The sequence below is a fragment of the Lissotriton helveticus genome, chromosome 3_1 (genome assembly GCF_964261635.1).
Source record: "Lissotriton helveticus chromosome 3_1, aLisHel1.1, whole genome shotgun sequence".
NCBI lineage: Eukaryota > Metazoa > Chordata > Amphibia > Caudata > Salamandridae > Lissotriton > Lissotriton helveticus.
In genome coordinates, this window is record NC_136061.1 from 1,909,800,568 (window position 1) to 1,909,825,818 (window position 25,251).

A 25,251-nucleotide genomic window follows, 5' to 3' on the forward strand; every position below is an offset into this window, starting at 1 on the left:
GCCCTGCTTTTTGGCATTTTATCATTAGAAGTAAGTGAAGCATTGTCCACATTTTTAGATTTCTGGTCTATATAGTATTTAATGTGGTGTTTTGAGAATTTACACAGGAATGTCTTTTGAGTAAATTTCAGTTAGTTTGTCCTGTAAGACTTTATGAACCTATGAGACACAGGATTTGTGATCCACTTCATTTAGGCCATGCTCTTAATTACATAGGCCATGCTCATTCGAAAAGACTCATAGTCACTCCTATATGGACATGCCCATATTAGAGAGCACCCATTTTTTTTGTCCCACTTATGCCGTGCTGAAGATGGAATAATCTTTTCAAGCATTTGTGTGTCTGCCTGGTCCACAGTTTGACAACTGTAAGCTGCTGATGTTTGAAGTATGTTTGTATGTATTATTTGTATAATGCTGAAGCAGTGGGGCGCTGTTGCCAACGGAAGTGTTCTCCACCCTAAAGAAGTATTTTGTATATGCTTTAGAGTCATATTGGCAGGTATATTTCTAAATCTTGGAACCCACTTTCAATAATTATCTTGTATATTCTGATTAGTTTAATGGATCTACTTCACTGGCAGCTAGGGAACATTTTTGAGTATTTGTTTTCTACAACCCTACTTAATCCCCTACAGTGAGCTGTGGTTTTCCACGGTAAGACATTTGCCTTATCTGAATAACCTGATGTACTTGACGTCTCTTATCTGCTTTGCTGGCTGTGTAGGAAGTGTTTACACAGCCTTACGTTACACCCTTTCTGTGAGCCGTGTCTATCCATTGTGAAGGCACTAGAGTACAGTGCACTGGTAGGAGCGGGGAGGGGTACAATAGTCAAGAGAGAGTGGGGGAGAGTAGAGTCTCGTCGTGAGGGCAAGTTAGTGCTAGGCAGACTCGGGGAGACCATGGCTGTCAGGCTCTGGGACAATCTGCAGTGGCGGTGGAGAGTTTTGGGAAAACAGGGCAAAGGGAGGTGAGATGAGAAAACTGTGAGGCGGGTAAAAGAGGAGTAAAATGCTGAATACATTTTGAATTTTTTTTATGGGTTGAGTTCATTAGGTAAACCTAGTTTTGATTCTAAGGAATGTGTGCAAACTTCCCTGCTAAAACTTTCTTTAGGTGCTGATGAATGTTGATGAAATCTCAGGGCCCAAGGGTTTACAGTAATCCAGTTTTCTACGGAATAGCCAGTGGTGGTAAACCACTCGACCCCTTCCCCTTTGTGACTGGCTCTAAAAATATTCTTTAAGGGCAGGCAGTGGTCCCAGGGACCACTACCTGCCCTTAAAAAATTAAACGAAAAAGTTTCATTTTTCTTTTTTTAAATGCATCCCGTTTCCTTTAAGGAAAAAACAGGCTGCATAAAAAAAACTGTTTTATTGAAAAGCATTCTCAGACATGGAGTTCTGCTGAGCCCAGCAGGCCACCATATCTGTAAGGGCCAGCCATTCCCAATGGGTTTGCAAATTGAGAGTGCCTCATGAATATGCATGAGGCATGCAATTTGAGACCCCATTGGGAATCGCAATCAGTGTCGCAGATACTGTTGTACATACCAATTTACGACTAGCAAATTGCGAGTCGCTATTGCAACGCAATTTGCGATTCGCAAATTCCTTGGTCGTACATCTGGCCCTTAGTTTTGAGGGGTGGATTACATCTTTAGGCTGAGCCCGTAAGAAGGTGCCGGCACCTATTATACCACAAGATTTTCGTTTGTTGACTTTGGAATGGACCCCATTGGATGCTTTTTTCAGATCAGTAGCCATAAAGTGAGAGTCCCCACAAGGACTGCATGCTTACACTGCTTCTTTTTTAGGTCACAGCGTATCAGCTACAACTGTCTGCGTTTGCTAATGTAGTAATACTTTCCGCCCATCGCTTGCTATTGGCTTTGTGGTTTGTAGCTCACGTATCCCCAGGCTTTATTTGCTTTAGGCTGCCCAGGTTCAATTTGTCCCTCCCCTTGCCTAAACCGTATATACGGTAGTCTTACAAAACCATGTTTTCTGTAAACAGGCCTGTAAATCTTGTTCTTATCTCGTCACATTTGCTGTGCATTCAAAGACAGAGGTCAAATGTTAGGCACTTTCTTCTAAGGTCGCTTGTTTACTTTTCTTACTCGGACTTCAAAGTGAGAGGACTTGTGTGACAATCTTGTTTTAACTTGCTTCAATATTGTTGTTGCCTCTCCTCATATGTCGCCTTGTCTTCGTTGCTTAATTAAGTGTTTCTAATTAAATATATGTTTCCTGATTTTTAGGGATGTTTTGCCCCCAAATATAATGCTTTATGCAAAAAACTAGATTTGTTTTAGATAAGTTTAAGTTTGTAAACTTAGGGGTTGGTGAGCAAATTGTAGCGCAAAAATAACTTCATCTTAACCCCTTCAGTGCTCATGACGGAATGGTTCCGTCATGAGCATACATTTTAGTGTGCCCATGACGGTACCATTCCGTCATGAGCACATGCTCAGGAAATCCCTCTGCTGCAGACAGCAGAGGGATTTCCCTTTTTTTGCCTGGGGAGGTGGGGAAGAGCTTCCCCAACCTCCCCAGGCCTAGTTTTGCATTTCCTTGAAATGACGATCATGTGCATGGCGCGCAATCGTCATTTCAATGAAATCGAAACTGAAACTTAGTTTCAGTTTCTCCGTTCCAGTGCTTGTGGGGCTATCTCAGCCCCCGAGCACTGAAAAAGATGAGAGAGGTATCGTTGGAAAGGGGAGAATCTCCCCTTTCCAATGATACCCTTCCCTAGTGGATCCCTGCTTGAGGATCACCCCAAGAGGGTGATCCCCAAGCAGGGATCCACCCACTAGCACCAGGGAGGGGGGAGCGGCACCTTGGGCAAGGGTCTTTGCTCCCCCATTTTCTTTTGGGAACAACAGTCTATCAGCCCACTAGACACCAGGGATGTTTTTAATGTTGACGTTGGGGCTGCCCAAAAAGGGCAAGCCAATGCCCCTAAACCTCAGCAGAGAAATGCCGTCTTATGCCCCCCAGGGGTCAGACGGGGCAGTAGCCCCCAATCTGCCTCCCCTCGGGGGCAGAAAGCCCACTAGACACCAGGGATTTTTTTTATTGATGTTGGAATGCCCCCCACCAGAGAAATGTCAGTCTTTCTGTCCCCCCAGGTGCAGACAGAACCAATAGCCCCCAATCTGCCCCCAGGGCCCAGAAAGCCCACTAGAAACCAGGGATTTTTTTATTGATGTTGGGGTGGGGGCTGCCCAAAAGGGCATGACAGTGCCCACCCTCCAGAGAAATGTCAGTCTTTCTGCCCCCCAGATCGCAGACGGGGGCAGTAGCCCCCAATCTGTCCCCCCGGGGGAAGAAAGCCCACTAGAAGCCAGGTTTTTTTTTTTATAATAATGTAGGGGTCGGGGCGGCCCAGAATGGGCATGATGATGCCCCCCCCCAAAAAAACAATTACCACAGTCTCTCTACTCCTTCCCGGAGGCACATTGGGGCAATAGCCCCTTATCTGGACCCCGGGGTGGGCAGAAAGCCCACTATGCCTCAGGATTTTTTTTTTTATTCAGGGATGAGGTCAGCCCAGAATGGGCATGCCAATGCCCACATCTCCCCCAAAAAATGCCACAGTCATTCTGCCCCCCAGGGGGACGGATGGGGGCAGTGGTCCCTGATCTGCCCCCGGGGGGGGCAGAAAGCCCAATAGGCGCCAGCGATTACGCTGGCTTTTTTAATGTATGGGGGTGGAGGCTGCTCAGAATGGGCATACCAAAAAAATAGCCACAGTCATTCTGCCCCCCTTGAGGGCATATCGGGCCAACCCCCCCACCCACACCCCCTCTCCCCCTTCCCCCTATTTCCCCCTAGGGCGGCAGAAAGCCCTCTAGGCACAGACTTGTTTTTAGCAATGTTCCTACCTGTGGATTCTGGGCTCTAGTGCAGCCGGCACAAAGGGAAACCTAACAAACCTGTACAGTTTTGAAAACTAGACACAAAGGGAAATCCAGGATGGGGTGACTTGTGTGCCTCTCACCAGGTTCTGTTACCCAGAATCCATTGCGAACCTCAAACTTAGTTAAAAAAACACGTTTTCCTCAAAATTCTGTGGTGGAAAGTTCTGGAATCTGCGGGAGCCATAAAATTCCACACACCCCTCATTACCCAAAGTCTTCCAAGAAAAATGGTACCTCACTTGTGTGGGTAGACCTTGTGCAAAAAAGGACTGCCATTAGATATTTGCCATTTCTTTATTGTATGTGCATATATCATCTGTCTGCATCGACAAGCCTCAACAGGACACATGTGGTGGGCATATATTACATAAAATAAATTCTATTATAATTTTAGTGTGCTACCAGTTCCATTTGTAGCAGTACTGTCTTGGGAATGTGGGATGCCTGTGAGTAGTGAGGACAAAGGTGTTGTTGTCATAGTGTACAGTGTGTTTGGTGCATACGCATTAAATGGGACTTGTGTGCCGTGTATAAGAGCTCATGTCCGATGATGCATGCAGGATTGTATAAGGGGATGTTCTAGGAGAGCATGATGAACTAACCATTGGTAATCCGCGGTGACCAGAGTTTAGGGTAGACCCAGTGTGCCTCAGGTGGTGAGGCATACATATATATACCTTCTTACTCTGAGTGTTACTGGCAGGCCAGGTTCCAGGACTTTCTATCTGGGTTTACCAAGGGTGTCACTACAAGGGTAGGTCTCCTCCAATCATGGGAGATTAATAAGTCTTTCAAATATCCTCTTATATAGACGCTGAGTCGTGATGTGCAAAATTCAATGTTCTTTTAATGATCCACTTAGAGACAAGACACCAGCCAACGCGTTTCGTTCTGTCACCAGAACTTCTTCAGGGCTGGTGCAATTGAAGTTCGTTCTACGTAGTTAGGAGATCCCACCTCCTATTCTTTGGGGGAAACCAAGTAGCTATCTCCTTATGGCAGTTGCCTGTTCAGTCGATCTGGATATCACGAATTTGACGTCTCGGAATCCTGACGCGATATCGTCTCCATCGCAATATCGTCTCCATCTAGCAATGGAGACGATATCGCATCAGGATACCGAGACGTCGAATTCGTGATATCCAGATCGACTGAACAGGCAACTGCCGTAAGGAGATATCTACTTGGTTTCCCCCAAAGAATAGGAGGTGGGATCTCCTAACTACGTAGAACGAACTTCAATTGCACAAGCCCTGAAGAAGTTCTGGTGACAGAACGAAACGCGTTGGCTGGTGTCTTGTCTCTAAGTGGATCATTAAAAGAACATTGAATTTTGCACATCACGACTCAGCGTCTATATAAGAGGATATTTGAAAGACTTATTAATCTCCCATGATTGGAGGAGACTTACCCTTGTAGTGGTGCTTTTTCATTTAGGACAAAAATAGACTTTTTACCCAGGTTTGGGTAATGCTCTTGGGACAGGGAGCATATGGAAAATGCACACTGGTTCATTGGAAATTTGAATAATTTGGTGATATTTGGATTGGTGCTGTGCTTTGTGCTTGAGTGGTCCACTGTCCGAACAAGTTTGTAACACTAATTTTACCAAGGGTGTGTTTAGGTGGGCCAAAGCAGGCCCAATTTATAACAATTCTGAAGATATACTACAAGCCCTAGAGTTACACATGGACATCGATTCACCAAAATGCCTGGGGTAACCGAAATGACATCACAAGAAGTGACATCATTTGACCTTTGACCCTCAATCTTCCTACAAAGTGATGTCACATGATCTTAACCCTTCTAACATCACAATAATTGACATTGCTGAAGTTATAATAAAAGTCATAATCCAGAATGAGTAATACAATAACAGAACGATACTACAAGAGTGCTGATGTCATATGAAAGGATCATTAATCGTTTTTCTTAGTTTTACATGAAAAATGATGTTTTCATCTGAAGAGGCTAATTCCACATTTATTCTTAGATAATGGTCGGACATTTATGATTCCCTTGTGGCTGCTTATGCAATGAGCATGCACTGTCACTATGGGAATATTATAATGTATTCAAAAAGATTGGTTAGGGAAATCCTATTCCGTGGAGTGTTCGCACTTTTTCATGGAACTGTTTTTGTTCCTTATCAATTCAGTAACATACTTTTTCAAAGTAAATCCAAAATAAATCCAATACTTGTAGCAGGAGCTTGAAGTGTTTTATTCAAGATTTTTTCTTTTATTCAAATATCTGTCATTCCTTTCAATCTTATGATTTATTATTCAAACCAAATCCCAATGCATTTCGGGTCACTCTGATGGACCCTTCTTCAGGGGTCTAAAAAGTAAACAAAAACTAATCAGTCCTAAATAATCTCTTTTGTAAACTGTTATCTCATTCAGAAATTGTGCATTTAAATAAAGTTCATTCAAAACATACATTACAATATTCGTGCTTGCTTTTGGATGCTATAACATTTATGTGGTAAATGTGGATCATTATAGAAGAATGAAGTCTGTATAAACATCAATATGCTAGTCTGCCATGAGGTTTATCGCAGATTTGAATCACTGTGCTTTTATGTGAGTTACAGTGAATATCCTGATTATAATGTATGCTACATCCTACAGTATATTACTGTGTGCATCATACATAGACTGAAATACATAAACACCTTCAGAATCCACATACAGAAACAGCCAGGTCTGGTGGACTAATGTGTCCACTGTAGGGGCCTGTGTTCGACCTCATGGTCACAGGTTCAAGTCCCTGCGGGACCACTAAGCCTTTCATCCTTCTGAAGTCAATAAAATGTACCATTGAGTTGGGTAACAATAAACCTCTGTTATTCAGTGCCAAGATGCCCTTGGGTGAACGTGAATTTTACAAATACACGTTATATTAGATAATTGAGGTGCAAAAGGATCCTCACTGATCTCGTTTCCAGTGCTACTGCACCTGCTGCATCATTAGCAGGTAACACCCTGTCCCCACTCCCTCATACACACCACCTAACTGCAGCTTGCCTCCGACATAAGGCACGGTTGCCGCATTGCCGTTCTCTTCTGACATGAATATTTTTAATGTCTCAGCCAGTGTAAAAATAGAGAAAATCACCAAAATGACTAGGGTTGCCACCTGGCTGATTTTTTACTGGCACCACCGGTATTTTAATGTCCCAACTGGTACAAAAATTAGCAAAACCACCTAAAACAAGAATGGTAATCCCTTATCTGTACCTAATTCAAACAGCAAATATAAATGAAAACCCCCTTTAAATGGATTCTAGAGCTGCAAAGATTCCTTACTATTAAATATAGTAAAAACAGACGGAAAAGTCATGGTACAAATGTATACATACAATTGTACTCATAGTTGTATTTAGTATAATGTCCATGCCTGTGCACACTCTTAAAACTACAACAAATTGCTGGCATTTTCTTTTGGAAGGGTGACAATGCTACCCCAGATTGATAATTATTGTAAACAAAGTGAAAAGGCATCACAATGTTTGGTAGTCCTCATGGCCTCTTCTGCTGACTGGGAGGGCCAGAGGTCATGTTTGGGTTGGCCTGGCCCACCCGCTAGAAACGGGCTTGGTTACTAGAATCATTGAACAAGTTGTTTACTACCTCTGCGGTGACCACCTTTATGGAAATACATACTCTTTGGCACATTGCTGTTACAATTTCGACACTTGTGTGAGTTCTGTCGCATGATGCACTTGTGCTTCTACAAAAGTAAGCTGTCTAGGGTACTATTGGGCTTCACTACCAATTAATATGTATGGATAAAAGGCATGTGAAGCAGTAACCTGTTGCAGGAACTTGCCTTATGCCCACCCCTGCGTCCTTAGTCTTAATCAGGGTGAAAGTAGTTGTTGTGAGTACATTGAAAATGAAAACCTTTGATTACTTTGTGGATTACATTTATAACTGGAGAGAAATGTGGCCACAAAGCGAAGCTCTTCCATCTCTTTTGAGTCATGTACACTGTGTGTGATCTTATCAACACTATGTTTCCTAATTTATAGGATGTTTTGAATGTTGATACAATCTTTTTTGCTAAAATCCTGGAGCGCAATATGTTTTTGGATGAGAGCGTGGGGTTATTAGTGTTTCACACGGGCGCAGAGATAGGCTGATGAAGGCTTCTAAGTATGTGAATGTTGAACATGTGCACCGTTCAGTATTAGGAAACAAAGCGTATGCTTGAAAAAGACGTATGGTCTTCTCCTTCTTATCGTTGGAAAAGCATTGCTCAAATAGTAGAGATCGTAAATGAAACACACATTGGGAAATTCAATAGGTCTCTGCTATGTGTGATCTAGAAGCTTTGTCTATGTTTTTCCCCATGTTGTACAGCAAACCAACTGCTGTGCAGCATGGTCAAAATGTAGTGTAGTTCCTATATTCCCAATAGGCTCTGCACATTGGAATAATATATCCTATAGATTTGACGTAGGACTTAAGTCAATAAGTCTCTATCGAATATACTAAACTTAATAGTGAGTGCCAGCTAGCTCAGAGGTCACTAGAAACTTTCTCGAATACACAAAAAGGGACAACCGCATAAACATGACAACTTTGTTTCCCAAGAATAAGAATATATCTCTATCTATAGAGCCGTGGAAACAATAGATAACTATTTTACTCAGTTAATCGGATGTATGACATTACAACGCATGCTTTTACATCGCATGCATTTACAACGCGGTTTTTACAACGCATACCATTACAACGCATAGTGCTTTTAGGCGCTGAATTGTTTAATTTACTATTCCAACTCCAGTCCCCGTGGATAGTAGGGAAGGTGTTGGATAGTACATTAAACCTATTCCCTATCCTAGAGCGCCCCCCAGCGCAATGCGTTGTAATGGTTTGCGTTGTAAAAGTTGCGTTGTAAAGTCACTGCGTGGTAAAAGTTGCGTTGTAAAGGTTGTTTACCAGTCAATCGTGCATGCTTCGTTTCTACAGAGTTGCAGAGAAATAGAGAGACAGGTGTTTTCAATAAAAGGTTTATTGAACAGTCTTCTTTCTCATGCAAGAGAGGTGAACTGCTACAATCGTTAGACAGAATGCAAAGTATAGTGCGTACAGCGAGAATAGTATTATAAAATAATACTGTAAGAGCATTGTATGGTTTCTAAGCCATATATTAAAATACATACATAAATAACACAGGCTAAAATACTCAACTGGTACTTCTAAAATATGCCTACCCCAATGTACCTAACCTAAGTCTAGTACGAGGGAGGAAGTAAGCATGGTCTTTTGCATAGGTTTAGTTTTGCCAAGAATCTTCCAAAGGTTTCTCTAGGTTCTAATCAGCTCCATACCTTGTTAGAAAGAAGGAGGTCTGTTATCTCTTTCTCGGGACTCGATTTCCCAACACCCCGCAAGGGGAGTCAGAAACACTTGAGCTGGATTCTCAGCAGAGGAGGGCAGCTTCCAGATAAGTGCGTCAACTGGAGAGTCGGCTTCCTTGGGTACTTGCTGTAGCGAGCTGCGTCGGGCAAGTAGGTCGTCGAAGTGCTCCGAACCACTGTGCTTTGCTATAGCAAGTGAAGGTATATTTATACCTTGAAGGTGTTTAGGAATGCCATGTTTGACGTAAAGTTGGGCATATGAACTTCATGAATGAGCCCCTGGGGAATAGTTGTTCATTGTAAAACTAACTGAGTTCTTGGAGAAATCAATATTCAAGCAAGGGGGAAGTCCCTAACAGCTTAAGCTGGTTTTCCAAGAAATCGTTGTGACGTTTGGTAAACAGATGGAAGTAGCCATGCCTGTATTTGGGTAGCATGGGCTATGCCTAAATAGGGGCTTGATTTCTATGCCTATATAAGGGCAACGTGAATTGTACCTATGGAAGGGCATGAATCGGGAAAATCCATTCAGAATCTAAAACCCCATACAACAAAAAGTAGAAAAAGTGCTATAACACAAATAGCATTAACAGCGAGTTGTGCTTTTGAAAAAATATTTTTACTTTCAGCTGCTGTAAAACCTGTCTAAAAAATAATTGCTAAAGCCAGTAAATCGGGATAGGTGAGACCTATTGCCTTTGTCAATTCTTGTTATGTATGTCGTTACTCATGACCTTTTTATTTTACTAACAATCTATTCTTACTTAGAGGGGCTTTCAGCCAGCTTGCTTCTTAATACATTGGTCTGTTATCTTGTCATTAAAATTTTTCTTTCACCCACAATAGCACACAGTTTGGGGGAATTGGTCAGCCCACTTCAGTTATTGGCTAAATTCACCGTGAGTAATGCCTTTCTGCCCTTTCACCAGGAGTACATCCATGCACTAAGTAGTTCCCTTCAGTGCCAGATACTACTATGAGAATGTTTGCTTTTAGAGAACAAAAGAATATTTTCATTTTGGCCACTTCTTAGGTCTGACGTTAGTTAAGACCTTTTGATTTCCTAAAAAGGGTATAATAAGTTTACATATAGGGGCTTTCAGCCACCTCTCTTCATCCATTGGTCTGATGTTGTGTCATTTACATTTTGCTTCCGCTCACTGCAACATATAGATTGGAACTGTGGGTCTGACTATTAAAGTCACTTGTTAACTTCATGTTGAGTGACTGCATTTACTAACTCTCAAGGAGAAGAGCCACACTCAACTTAGTTCCCTTACTTCATAATTACTTTAGTGTGGCCTTTGTGTTTAAAACCTGAAGAACTTTTCTAATTCACATTCCATCTCCTACCAATGCTTTTCCTTGCTTTCGGACTGTTTAGCATTTCTGACTGTTGCTATGTCACAGCATAACAGAGTGTGTCCATTTTGAAACTGTTCTGTATTGAGTTATCTATTTTTACTTTTTTCTTTCTTTTCTTCTTTCTTTCTTTACTTTTTTCTTTCTTTATTTATTTTCTCCTTTCTTTCTTTCTTTCCTTCTTTCTTTTTTTCTTTCTTTCCTTCTTTCTTTCCTTCTTTCTTTCTTTCTTTCTTTCTTTCTTTCTTTCTTTCTTTCTTTCTTTCTTTCTTTCCTTCTCTTCCCTTCTTTCATTCGTGTCTTATTTCATTCTCTCTTCCTCTCGTTCCTTCTCTCTTTCTCTTTGTTTCCTTTCTTCCTCCTTTCTTTTCATCTTTAATTGCATCTTTCCATCTTTATTTCCTTTGCTCTCTTTCTGTCCTTCTCTCTCATATTCTTTCCTTCTCTTGCCAACACCAGATCTATTGGCTTTACCTATGCTTGTTTTTAGATTCAGGAGGGCCCAAGAGCTAAAATTTTGCAAGCAAACGTGATAAAACAAAACAAACATTGGAACAGCCAAAAGGCTTGCAGCCAATGGAAGATGTATTGGAGTTGCAAATGATTGTACACCGAGCCTCTTGTAGATTACAGAATGTGCACCCGCTTCAGTATCACCCATTGCACAGGCACACGTCTAACACCGGAACTATGAGAAAGTGGCCCCTTCCCTGTTTGCATGGAAGTGGCCCTGTGCAAATGATAGAAAGCATTTGTTCATGTGTTTGTTCCATATCAAGTAGGAGATTAGGCCCTAGGCCCATTGCTATTTCAGAGCCAACAGACCACCTGCAAAATTAATTTCCAGGTTGGAAAGCAAGCCTGCATGTTTATTATTGATGAGGCAGCTAAGCAAGGCCATACCAGTAGATGATGCCAGATGCTGCTGCTGCTGTTTTGTCTTTCCCAGCAGGATAAGTCGTATACGTACAAGCTGGTACTCCTGTCCTCTGGAATAAATGGAAGAACACCAAAGGGCCACAAAGTATGTTTTTGTTAAAACGTCTGACAGACCCGCATTATTTTTCAGACTTGCAGTTGGTGCTCCCACAGAAGTGCCCTTTCAAAAGTGACATAGGCAAGACCCCAACCGGTGCAGGGAGCGCTTCATTAGCGCCCCAGAAGACTCTCGCCCCAGCCTCATCTGGCAGAGATCTTCTACATTAGGTACTGTAGATTCTTTCTGACCTGATGAGCATCACATAATCAGAGTAGCGCTGGAGTCCCCCACCATGCTGCTTACGCCAAAGCACTGGAACAGCACCGCATTACCACCCATTCAGACTGACTCTGCAGTCCTCACAGCTCTGCCAGTAGGAGTGATTGAGTCTTAGCTATCTTTTTGAGGAGCTCCAAAAAAAAGTTACAATCTTTTAGTATGGTCAAGCTAATTCGTATTCAGCAGCCTGTTCTTCTGTCTTCATTCCCACTTATAAATGGTCCAGAGGGCACCGCGGGGACTGCTGGGATGTGTAAAACGAAATAAGTTGAACTGTGGGAGAATAGAGGTGGGGGTGCACCTGCTGTATCGCTGAGGTTCAGCTCTCTATGTGGTGAGGGCGAGGCAGTCTCTCCTGGTTGTTACAATTCTAACAAATGTGTTTTGTAACTAAAATAGCGCATTGGCCACAAAACATCTTTTGATTTCCATGCCATTTCCCTTATCAAGCATCACTTCTTTATGTAAATATTGCATGTTCATTCATTCAAATTTGCTTTATTCGATTTAGTGATTCAAATCATAAAAGCACACAAGTTAAAAACAATTATTACAAAAAATAGTACATTTGAAAGACATGTCCTATAAATGATCATTAATAATAGCCAAAAAGATAACGATAGAACCTTGCTGATCAAATCATTGAGTTACGGAACTTTACCACAAGTATTAGAAAGCGCTTCAGTGCATGAATAACACAGTCTTCTTCCATCTGTAACAATTTGAGAAAAGCTAACTTACAAGTTCGAATCCCCCATGTCCTTAAAATAGGTAGTAAGTACGCCCTGCGTGGTGGCTGATAAAATTTACAAAATAGGACATAATGAATATTAGATTGATGCGAGATATCATCGCAGGGACATACAAGATTTGACGGGGACCAGTTATTACATTGTGGGAATGTGACCAAACGAAAGAAAATGCCTAACCTAAAGCGAGTAAGGAGCGAGCGGGCATAGGGGCTATTCACTAATGTTAGATATTTTTGTAGCCCTTCTTGGGAAGTAATTTGCTGGTATCTAATGATGGTGTGTTTTTCTCTTTCTACATTTTATTTATTTATTTATTTATTTATTCCACCTAGATGTTACAAGGAGGGCCAAAGCCATTTTTTTGATCGAACTTCTTGATACCTTCTCCATCGTAGTTGGTTTTGCAAAAAATTCCGGGTGGCCTAACTCCTTAAACATATTTCTCACATAGCTTAGCCATTTGATTTTTGACAGCCCATTAAGAGAAAGGCAATCAGTTATTAGTTCCCGGTTTAGTGCAGTTTCCGGGGTGACCCAAACCTTGTGCCAACGAAGGTTCGGAGAAATCCTTATGGAGTCTGTTGTATGGGAAAGGCCTGTTTCTATGTGGGACATAAACGAGGATGTGGTTTTAAGTACCCCCAATAGGTAGGCAAGGAACTGGTTTTCACAACTTTGTATCGCCTGTGCGTGTTCAATGCCCCAGATGCCGGCGCCATAGATAGCAGTAGAGACGCACTTAGCTTTGTAAATATAAATTAAGTCTTTGACTGGCTTCCCCCCCAATTTGGTTGAAAAGTTTCTCAATGCGCCAGTGGAACGCAGAAATGCTAGTTTCCTAGCGTTGACCGCTGTTTGCCAAGAGCTTCCTCTGTGAAAATTACCCCTTAGTAGGAGAAAGTATCTGTAATTTCAATTCTCTTATTGTCTAGGAAAATGGGGCAGGGTGCCCTTTTTCTACCCTTCCCACAGACCATTATAAAAGTTTTAGAAATATTTATTCTTAGGCCGCGGAGCTTCATATAGATGTTAAATTTATCTACAGTTCTCTGTAGCCCAAGTCTGGTCCGTGACATTAATGCTGCATCGTCGGCGTATAGCAATAATGGGGTAGGAATTCCTATAATAGTGGGGTAATCGTGCTGAAAGTCCCTAAGGTATTGTCCAATTGAATTAATGTATAAGGAGAATAGCAGGGGTGCCAAAATGCATCCCTGTCTAACGCCCCTTTTTATAGGGAATTTGTCTGAGCATTCCCCCCTAGGCCGTACCCAAATCTTGCTCCTGCCTCTCTATAAAGTTCTTTGATATATGATAAAATGTGACTGTCAATCCCCATGTCGCTAAGTGTTAGCCATAGGAATTCGTGGTCTACACAGTCAAAAGCCGAACTTAAATCTATAAATGAAATAAAAAGGTTCCCGTTCTTGGCCTGAGTGTGTTTTGCTATAAGAAGGGACAAGTTTAAACATTGTTCTGTTGTCCCCTTGCCGTACTGTAAGTTAGTAAAAATTTGTTTTTCCTCCCCCAAGTTTGTATTTAAAATGATTCAGCCTGCCACCTTTGCCAAAGCATCCAACAAGGAGATTGGGAGATAGCAGGTCGGGTCTTTTCTCTTGCCCTTTTTATAAATAGGTATAACTATAGCGTCAGACCATGAGGTTATGAAGCCTTGTTGATTTGCTTTATTTAAAACGTTGGTTATCATTGGGGCCCATAGATCTGTCTCGGCCTTAAAGGTATCGATAGGGACACCATCAGGGCCCGGTGCCTTGCCCAACGAACTATCCTTTATACCTTTAGTAACTTCCTCATAACTGAAGGTTATCGGTAAAGGGAAAGGAGTGAGCCGTTTACCTACCAGAGAACTGTTATCCTTATCTGTTAAAATGATTCCGTCATCAATGGATGACGTTCTACCATACAAATGTTTAAAATGAGTTACCCATTGATCACCTGTAATTGCCATATCACTAAGATTAGCCTCTTGAGTTTGTACTAAGGGGTGATTGACCACCTTCCAAAAGGCCCTGTTGTCTCTTTTAGTCGAGGCTTCTTTCAGGGTTGCCCATACCTTATTCTTTAATGTGGCTTTTCTCATTTTTATCGTATTTTTATAAGTTTTTCTAACTATACGGATTAAATCCGGGTTCTTTGGAGTTGTCTGCAATGCCTTTTTAAGAAGAGTTAGTGCTTTAGTGCACTCACTGTCGAACCACCTAAAAGGTTTTGAAGCCCCCTTCCGATGTTCTCTTGTCAATAAAAATTTGACTGTGGCTAATATTTTGGAAAAGGAATTAATTACCCTATCTGGTGCCTCATCTTGGGTTAGGCAGATCATTATGTCTTTAATATTGGAAGCAGCTAATTTTTCCAAAAAGCCTGAAGGATCTACTTTGTCCCATTTAATTGTATAGCCATTTATTGAAGCTAATCTTATCTCTGGGGTATATTGGGTATTGACTTCGGCCCTGCGTGTTATTTCTTTGTCTTTAATACTAAACACTATAGGGTAATGATCGGAGTGGGGGGCCTGGCCCATTTCCCAGGTAGCCACTAACCCGGCATGGGGTGCAGAAATTAAAGTATAATCAATTATCGTATTGCTCCCTCTCCCATTAAAGGTGGGTTGAAATGGGAAGCTCGGTATACAAATCTCATTTATAAAATGTAAGTTAAAATAAAAGAGTATATTATTAAGTATGGTACCGAGTGGCGTATGATTAAAATGGGTAGGACTATCTTCCCCATAATCCGATAGGCCGCACAGACCTGGTGGGTCATGAGGACATATCGTGCAATTAAAGTCTCCTACCCAAAACATGATATTATCACCTACCATCTGATCTTGTAAAGAGATCAAGGTCGTGAGAAGATTACTCAAGAGAGCCTCGCTCCTGTCAGGAGGTATATTATTGTAAAAATGTAATATAATTGCTTGTTGCGAAGAGCCCCATCTTAACCACAATATCTGATAATATTCAGTTGCCGTAAACCTTTTCACTTCAAAAGCCCCGGTAATAGATACAAATGTACACAGACCCCCTTTGTTACGGCTGTGTGTACTTTGGACAGCTGAAGTATGAAAGGTTTGGTAATCGCTAATATGAAGTGCCTCCAGGGACCATGTTTCCTGTAGGCAAATTACACTGTGCGCAGTGACGACGTCTAACCAATGTTTTTGGTACACATTGCTAACCAGGCCGGTCACATTCCAGGAAAGGAAACTATGAGTAAGGTCTAATTGTTTGGAAATATTTAATCGATTAGGTTCAGAAAAATTATGCTGGATCAGAAGGGGATCGTCTATGACAGGCGGATTAACCAATTGATCTTTCTGTTTAAACGAAGATCCGATAGAGACAGTTGGAATCAGAGGGTCCCTCTCCACTGGATCACTTCTGTGTCCCCCGCTCTGATTGAAATTTGTTGACATTGTACAGCTTAATGTTTCCGGAATATATATCACAGTATTTCCCTGTTGTCAATCCAGATCATTTAGATCCGAAAAAACATTGTATCGATTAGTTAGGGTAAGTGGCCAGTGTGGTGCATCAATACCTTGCTGAATGGACAGATTCCGGCTTTTAATTGGCCCTTCTATATTCTCGAAATGCGAGTGATTAGTGTGCCATGGGGTCTGCTTCAATGGATAGGAGGGATAGAGATTAAGTTTATATAGTGTGGGCACACCGCGGGAGCCGCGTGGAACAATTAGTGCCTCTGGATAAAAATAGGTCAGGGTTCGGGGCACTATGGTGCTACGTCCCTGATTCTGAGACCAGTCAACAATGTGCGGGACCACCCTTCTGTCTCTAAAATGAATAACGATTACATCCCCTACAGTATCTTTTGGTCTTGCACCTACCCACCCAAGTCTTCTAACGAACAGTATGTCTCCATCTAAATGGGAGGGCAGTGGCCTGTTTTGTCTAAGCCAATAAATGGCTTTATTCTTTAGCTCGTGATAACCTTCCTTTTTTCCCCGCTATAAGCTCTGGGACATCTGTTAGAACAGGGGCGTATGGAACCGCCTCTGGTGGCAAGTCGATGTGACAGCCTTTGGTTTTCGTGGGTTTATCAAGAGGTTGGCGAATGCCTGTATCAGCGACCTTAATGTCTGAGTGTGTGGTAGCAGATGTGTGAGTTTTGAGTGTGAGAGAAGCTAATTCTTTAGGGCCTGTCAGAGTGGGGTGTGTATGGGATTTATCAGATCTCCCCTCTTTCCCACTGAGGGTGATCAGAGCAGGTCGAGTATCTTTAGTAGGCCTGACATTCCCATTGGTCGTGTCGGAGCTAGATGAAGTAGCTTTTGTGGGAGCCTTATTTGTTAATTGGAGTCCACTGATTTTGGTGTTCGTGTTAATGGCTACCAAGCCCTTTAGGAGTTGGGAATTTAAGGTGGTTTCTACCGCTAAATCATTTATCTGATCACCCAGTCTTTTTACCCTTTCTAAGCCGGGGAGGATTAATGATCTAACTAGATGTTCTATGTCGTGCATGATTAACTCAAATTCGGATGGTTGGTTCTTTGACGGGTTTTGGGTTTCCTGGGGCTTTAATTTTGTGTTTGGTGGTATCAAATGGGCCTGTGGTGTTTTTTTGCAGGTGTCCGTTTGGGGACTTGAGCCTAGTCTGGGTACTTTAGTTTGTCTGCCCCGATGATCGTTTCCCCCTCTCTTCCTTTTCGTTAAAGTTGACGTTAGCTGTCTAAGTGGTTTTTGAGGGGGTGTACTCTTTTTAGTCATGGGGTCACGTTTGGGAGCTGCAACAAAGAGGGCTCCGTTGGAGAGAAGTCCAGGGAAAGATCCGAGGTAGTTGAAAGATGATTAGGACTTCTCAATGAAACATGGGTTGGTGTTAAGGAGTTGTCCTGAAGGAGCAGGGGGATGCTAGTATCTGATGATAGAGAAATCCCTATGCTCTCAGGACTATGAATAGGGGGGGAAGGTATCTGTGTTAGTGGACATAATGACGAGCGCTTGTTTTGTTGAAGTTCGAAAGACAAGCGCGATTCTACAACAGATATTTCATGGTCCAAATTCGAAACCGCATTTGATAAGAAAGCGTCCAAAGTACCTCTTACCATCCCCCCCTTAAGCGTTTTTCCACCATTCCCAGGCTTCGGTGGCATTGTCAATATTCCAATGCTTCAAGATTGAACGACAAGATAAAGGGACGGGCCCCAGCCCGGCCTCAATCGTCCTCGGACGGCCTCAGACGGCCCGCCCTTTGCCCGGGCTTAGCCCGACGATCGCCCGCGCGCGTCCTGCGGTGGCGTAAGCAATGTTCCTAATATAGGAGGAGGAGGGGGCGGGAAGAGGCACCAGGTGCGCAAGGTTGGTGAAGCGCAGAGACCTCTGGGCCTCGCAGTCCCGCTCCCCCGATATCGCCCAACTGAAAAGCAATTGGCAAACACAACAGCAGCAGCTCCTAGGGTCGTGAATAAGGTCTGGCTCTTCAATCAGCCGCAGTCCCGAACATAATGGTAGCGAATGATTTAAAAGTGCACCAATTGAAATAATAGCAGCGTTCCACAACTGCGAGCGGCACCCCCGGAGCGGGGGCCGCGAGTCGTATTTAAGGTAGGCAAGGGGCATCAGGGAGGAGGGGCGGGAAGAGGCACCAGGTTCACAAGGTTGGTGAAGCGCAGAGACCTCTGGGCCTCGCAGTCCCGCTCCCCCAATATCGCCCAACTCAAAAGCAATCGGCAAACACAACAGCAGCAGCTCCCAGGGTCGTGAATAAGGTCTGGCTCTTCAATCAGCCGCAGTCTCGAATATAATGGTAGCAAAGGTTTTAAAAGTGCACCAATTGAAATAATAGCAGCGTTCCACGACTACGAGCATGTATTCTTCCAACCCAGATGTATTCCTGCACATTGGCCAGGAAGAGACTGACCAGCCTCATGTTGTTTAGCAGCAAGAAGACAGCCAAGACGCTAACTGCATGTAATAAATAGCATTGACCCAGTCACTCCAATCACCAACAAGCATTGGCATAGCCAATATGTCTCGCCTTTGGGACCTTATAAGTGTTTAGCAATGCAGTACATTATCCCCCATTGGCAGCTCACAATAGCTGTACGTGTACGTCACAGGCACTGCAGCCAGGAACCCACCTGAGTGGATTCGTGCATCTGCTGCTATTGAGATCTGTCTAGTCGGGTCCAAAACTGACCGTCTTAGCCGTGTGAGGGCGTTTAAACTAATTACAACGAGTTGGTCACTAGTAAACCCAATGATTAAAGTGGCAAGTGAATTCAGTTTGTTATGTATTCTAGAGAACTGGTGGTTGTGATAGTTATGTTAAACATTGTAACCAAACTCGACTTGCTTGCGCGTGCACCTCCTCTGCCTCAGATGTGGCACAACGATTCTTATTTAAGACTCTGTAGTGTAGATTCATTGACTTCCTATGTTCCTCGCAACAAAACAGCTATACAGCCTCATACCGATTGATTGCCTCTAGGTAGTTTCCCATCGGCTGCTTCAGGCTGCTCGTGGTCTCGGTGTACTATTTAACCGCATGCGTGCGGTGGTTTTTTTCGCGCTGTGCGGCGTTTTTCGAAAAAACGCGTTACATGATGAGCTGAGCTCGTCATGAGCATGCGAGCGGCGCAACTCATGACGAGCTCAGCTCGTCATGAGCATGGAAGGGGTTAAAGGAAATTGGATGCTCTTTGGGAGGGTTTTTTTCTTCTGAATGACGTACATTTGAGCTCTATACTACGAATGTGGCTGGCCACAGTCCTCTTATAAGCAGACAATCCACTGTTCACAATGTCACACTGAGTGCCATGGATGGAACCACAATGACCGCCCGTGGTCTCGGGTAATAATAACTGGAGTTAGAACAGTAAATTAGCATTGCCCGAGGCCTTCATCTACTTGGTTTAAAAATACAAAATAATGTTGACATTAAGAAAATAGATACTTTTTTTTTTTTTTTTTTTACAGGTGGGCTAAACTAAAGCTTTTATTCAGGCGAAGTGCACTGTGGATTTTGTAGTCCTAGATATTTCGAAATGTCACACTCCATTGTAAGAAGCTAGCTCGCCTTTAATTCCGTTGTGATTGATACCTGTAGCCTCGTTGGGGTGGAGGAGAGGTCGTAGGGTGGGGAGGTGGCACGAGATTGCACTGATAAATCAGGGTTTATTTTGGCAGGGGTCATGTAATCCGGGAAAGTTCCGGTCTTCCTGCTGCAAACCCATTAATTCTCCTATTGTATTCTTGTGTTTATTGTACAACATTGTTGGAAAATCAGAACAGCAAGTTGAAATGCTTCCCTATGAACGAAGCATGGCTGATCAAACTCGCAAGGGGCTCTGCGTTCTATTTACCAACCGGTTTAAAAATTCAGAAAACGGGACAGGTGCATAAACCTCCAAAAGTAGCAACTGCAAAAGATCAAAATCAAAAACGTAGGTGCTTCCTGCAATTCCCGTCTCACAGTAACCATTTAAAAATATTGATAATGTCATGTAGGGCATAAATGAAAGGTCATACGCGAGTCCTCATACACCAGCGTTCAGGGGCATAAAGCTGGCGATAGTGGACAGCAGAGAAGGCCAGGGAAGAGAATAAATGTCAAGAACAGCGAGGAAAATGCAAAATACCTAGACTGGCAATACCGCTCCTTATCCTTGGGTTGATATAGTACTGTAGCGCTATATGTACAAACAGAAATTATATGGAATTGAACACCTACATTAACACATCGGCAGGCATCCAAATGGCGCAATCATGAGAGGAATAAGATGACAATCAAATGTGAAATTCACTACCAAGCAAAACCCGTACCCTGGCTACATGTTGTAAACAGTTCAGCGCTGCGGAATAAGACTGCAGCCAGACATGCTGAAATGGTTTTGAAGCGAGCGCTCGCGCGTTCACAGGGAAGCGTGAATCCTGACCCAAAACAGATGGCAGACTTCGTGCAGCTGCTAGTAACAGCAAGCCGTTGGCCGTGGGCGGATACATTTCCTGGGAAAGGTGGGACATGCACCCACCTTTACCCAATTGCGTGCTGTCTTCGCATGCAAAGCCCATTAGAAAAAAAGCCACAAAAAAAACCACATGCACGAGCGTGTGAAAAGTCCAGAGTGATTCCAAGAGGTCGTTTTCGTAGAGCAGCGCATGCGGGCTGCGCTAGGCTCGACCTAAAAATGAGGGACAGGCAGTGTTTGCTCTCGGATGCTCACAGCTTTAAACCGGAGGGACCGGAGGGCTCTGGCCTCCTATGTGATACTGATGTAGAGAGGTGTGACCTAATCTCACAGCTGAAATACATTGGGATCCAGTGCAATCTTCACATTTGCAATCCTGAGGGATAGTGGGCCTCGTGCCTCTGACCCTCACATCGGTGATACTAATGCAGAGAGTTGCGACCAATTCTCACAGCTGGAATACACAGGGCTCAGGTGCAGCCTTTACATTTACAATCCTGAGGGACAGTGCACCTGCGGCCTCTGACCCTCACATCAGTGATACTGATGCAGAGAGGTACGACCAATTGTCACAGCTGGAATACACAGGGATCCAGTGCAACCTTCACATTTGCAATCCTGAGGGACAGTGCACCTGCGGCCTCTGACCCTCATATCAGTGATACTGATGCAGAGAGGTACAACCAATTCTCACAGCTGGAATACACAGGGATCCAGTGCAACCTTCACATTTGCAATCCTGAGGGATAGTGGGCCTCGTGCCTCTGACCCTCACATCGGTGATACTAATGCAGAGAGTTGCGACCAATTCTCACAGCTGGAATACACAGGGCTCAGGTGCAGCCTTTACATTTACAATCCTGAGGGACAGTGCACCTGCGGCCTCTGACCCTCACATCAGTGATATTGATGCAGAGAGGTACGACCAATTCTCACAGCTGGAATACACAGGGATCCAGTGCAACCTTCACATTTGCAATCCTGAGGGACAAGTGGGCCTGTGGCCTCTGAACCTCACATCAGTGATACTGATGCAGAGAGGTACGACCAATTCTCACAGCTGGAATACACAGGGATCCAGTGCAACCTTCACATTTGCAATCCTGAGGGACAGTGGGTCTGTGGCCTCTGAACCTCACATCGGTGATACTGATGCAGAGAGGTGTGACATATTCTCAGAGCTGGAATACACAGGGATCCGGTGCAACCTTCACATTTGCAATCCTGGGGGACAGTGGGCCTGCGGCCTCTTGCCCTCACATCGATGACCGTGTGGAACAGGTGTCCCACACTCGGTGCTCATAGCTGTGGCACTGGGGGCAAGGTGGAGGTCTCACACACATGGGTTTAGCAGTCCGTGACCCTCTCTGCAGCAGCAGGAGAGCTGTGCTCGAACAGCCGCTGCTGCTGTTCGTTTGATGGGAGAGAGGCATGAGCTCTGTTTGTAGCCGGTTTCCACATTATTGAACACAGAGCCCCAGCTGGTGCACATCCCTGGCCAGGGGATCCGCCCCCCCTCCCAACCCCCTCCCTGGAGGGAACATGTGCGGAGGCTTGGCTTGTCCTGTCATGGGGAAGCCATGCCTGAACTCGACGTGGGCTGCTCTAACATCTACCTAGGTACCCACCATGGCACATGGCAGCCCACCTTGAGTCCAGAGGCGCTGGGGATTCTCCTGCCTCGTGGGGAGTCTGACGTCTCTCCATGAGCCTGGAGGGTCTGCCAGCACAGCTGTTACAGCCCTGCCACCAGAGCTAGGGTTATGGGTTAGTGGTGACAGGGGAAGCAGAGGTACTAACCTTCACCCTAACCATGGAAATGGTGTCGATTCCCCCTCCTCGCTTTCCTGCATTTTAGAGAGCCTGGCCGAACCTCTGGACAGTGAGTTAGACGCACCCCTGTTCTCCATCGCAGACACTCGTGCAGAGATTCAGACTGTGTCCCAACCATAGGGTCTTTCCATCAGGGCGAAGGCCGCCAAAATGTGAATATTAGGAGCTGGGCGTCTGCTCTGCTGAGGCTGAGAATGCATGGTAAAGTGGGTGCCACAGACCATATCGGAATTAGGGACCCACCCACACCCCAAACAAAAACAAAGGGTTCAAAAACCGTACGCCTGGCTTGCATTTTGTTTACTGGAATGTTTAAACGGGCTTCTGCAGAGAAAAACATAACTGCTCTCTTTACAAGTCACCTGTGAGATAAAACCATAATGCATGCAAATTCAGTGGACTTTCAATATGTAAAATAGCCCCGTATGCATTGCAATAAAAACACTCTACAGTAGGCAGGACGATACACCAAACAGTTATTAGCATGGGGTGGGAGAAAGACAATCTTCAGAGCGAAGCCAAAGACCACTCTATAGACGTTTTAAAAAAATGTAAACAACTTATGCAGACAACAGCTCTGTCAAACCAGACCTAAAAAAGCATTTGAAAATATATATCAAAGGAGACTAACAACGCCTACTCTGGCCTACTATCTTCAACACAAATAACACACTCTGACCACCCCCCTCTCCTTCAATAGCTCTCAGGCCAACACTGTCACTGCACAATTTGGTACCAAAACGATGACAGGCGAGACAGACAAGCCGAGCTTCACCTATGGCCTTATAAAGTGCACACACATCTCTTCAGCGGGGTCATTTGCCCTCTCAGCTAGCTCACAAGAATCACGAGCTGTGACCTACAGGGTATACACAGTCCTCTGCAGCAGTGATCAAACTCCCAAACTCTATCAACCTCCTTAAGCTATCTACCTGGGACAAGGGGTATGCGCCCGGCAGGGAACACGCAGATATCTGCAGAAAGTCCCGTCGACCCCTGAGCCTATGTTCTGTAAGTTACACACAAATCAATGCAGACTGCATTTTAATCCATCAAGCTATCTTTTGAGGATTGAAATTCGCATTCTGCATCTTAATTATGCATTGACCTTCTGGCTTACCTAAATGGGATTCACAGTTTAATTTGGAGGCTACCCACATTTCTATAGGGGTTTGGTTAAATGTATGAGCTATTTTAGTGCCACTAAACCCATGGCCTACAAATCACACATCTCTGCTGCAGGTGCGTTAACTCCACGGGTCTTACATACACACTCTTAAACACCCCTGCACACCTACCCTGGACAATGAAACAACCCCCAGTGTTACTTTGCTCACTACACTTGGCTCCACGTTCTGCAGGTGGCGTGCAGACCGTGTACACCGTAGTGAGACAAAGAGGTTACACTGAACGCACCCCTCCAGGACACAGCTGCCTTGGTGGATTTGCAGAGGGCCTGATGTTTGCGAACCCTGGAAACAGTCCGATCCTCTGCGGGGAGTGCCTTATGGGGTCCTGGGTAGCTCAGCCAGAGCTGGCTGGTGCGTGGCAGCCCTGTCCTCATCACTACCGCTCCCCGCAGACGTCGCACGCGGATGCTGCAGGAGGTCGGATCACAGAGTGCGTGCTCTGTGGGTGTCGCGTGGCTGCCTGACCCGGCCCTCCCCATCTATCTCTGCTACGTTGTCCGCTTTTCTCGAGCTGAGTAAACCAACTCGGGTCTTCCTAGAAAAACAGGGTTTCTCACACAGCGCCATCACCCCGAACAGAGCAGGCAGGACACGACGGCGCACAGGGCCTGGCCCGCATCCATGTCCACAGCATCCACATAAGATTCCATTGATGCAGCGAGTCTAAACTGGTAGCAACGTCAGGCGCGAGGGAAAGGAGGAGTACCAAGGAGAAAAAAGCCCGGAAGTGGTGCGCGCGCGAGCGCGCTTGTGCCCGACGCTGCAGTAAAAACTAGCGCTGACCCCCATCCATCGCACCATCTGTTTCTAATTGATGCGAACGCAATATTTGGAAACAGATGGCATTAATGCTCACTCCCGCGCACCCTAGGCCACAGTAGACAGAAGGCGTGACATGCACCCGCCATGGGCCAATTGCTAAGAAAGACGCACGCAAAGACCAATAGCGGGTGGGAAAAAAAAGCATACGCACGAGCGTGTGTTTAAGAGTTGAAAAGCCCTTACTTAAAGTCTCGCAGAGCAGCGCATGCGTGCTGGCATAGGCGAGACCTAAAAATGTACCAGAACCACAAAAAAACAGCAACTGGCCTCAGGCTCCTGCAGTGACTTCTGGGGGTACATTTGGAACAGCTCAATAGGGTGAAACAACAGTATCCGTGACCCAGCGGTTCTGTGGCGGACATACCTCTGAGTCAGGTGTTACTGTTGGCAAAGCCAGTGGAGACACTGCCGACAGTAACCCAGAGTCCCGCTGATTATAAATATTGCAAGGGGAGCCAGGTTTATCGGGGTAGGGGTTTGCTTGTTTTGACAGTACCACCCCTAATTGAGACCATACGTCTTATCTTTGCTTTATGGTCTTCCTGTTGTCCGTGCCCAGGAATTTTTTGGCTAAATGCAACATACAAATATGCAAATTGATCTAAGCCTCTGAAAAAAACCTCTCCTCAGAGCAACGCCACGTGATGGAATGTTGCAGATAAACCAGAGCAAACAGCGGTTCTAGAACCGTCAATGGTTAAAAACTCTTTAATGTTGTCTTCGCCTTACATTTTGTTCATATGACTGAGAACACTCTAATCACTCCTGCTTTCAGCTGGATGAA

The 25,251-nt window shown here is 44.4% G+C and overlaps 1 protein-coding gene across 3 annotated transcripts in view; it reads left to right on the forward strand.

Annotated features, from left to right (window-relative positions):
- Positions 1 to 25,251, forward strand: part of SLC67A1 (solute carrier family 67 member 1) — a 1,118,404-nt gene that overhangs the window by 366,235 nt on the left and 726,918 nt on the right. The window lies entirely within an intron of this gene.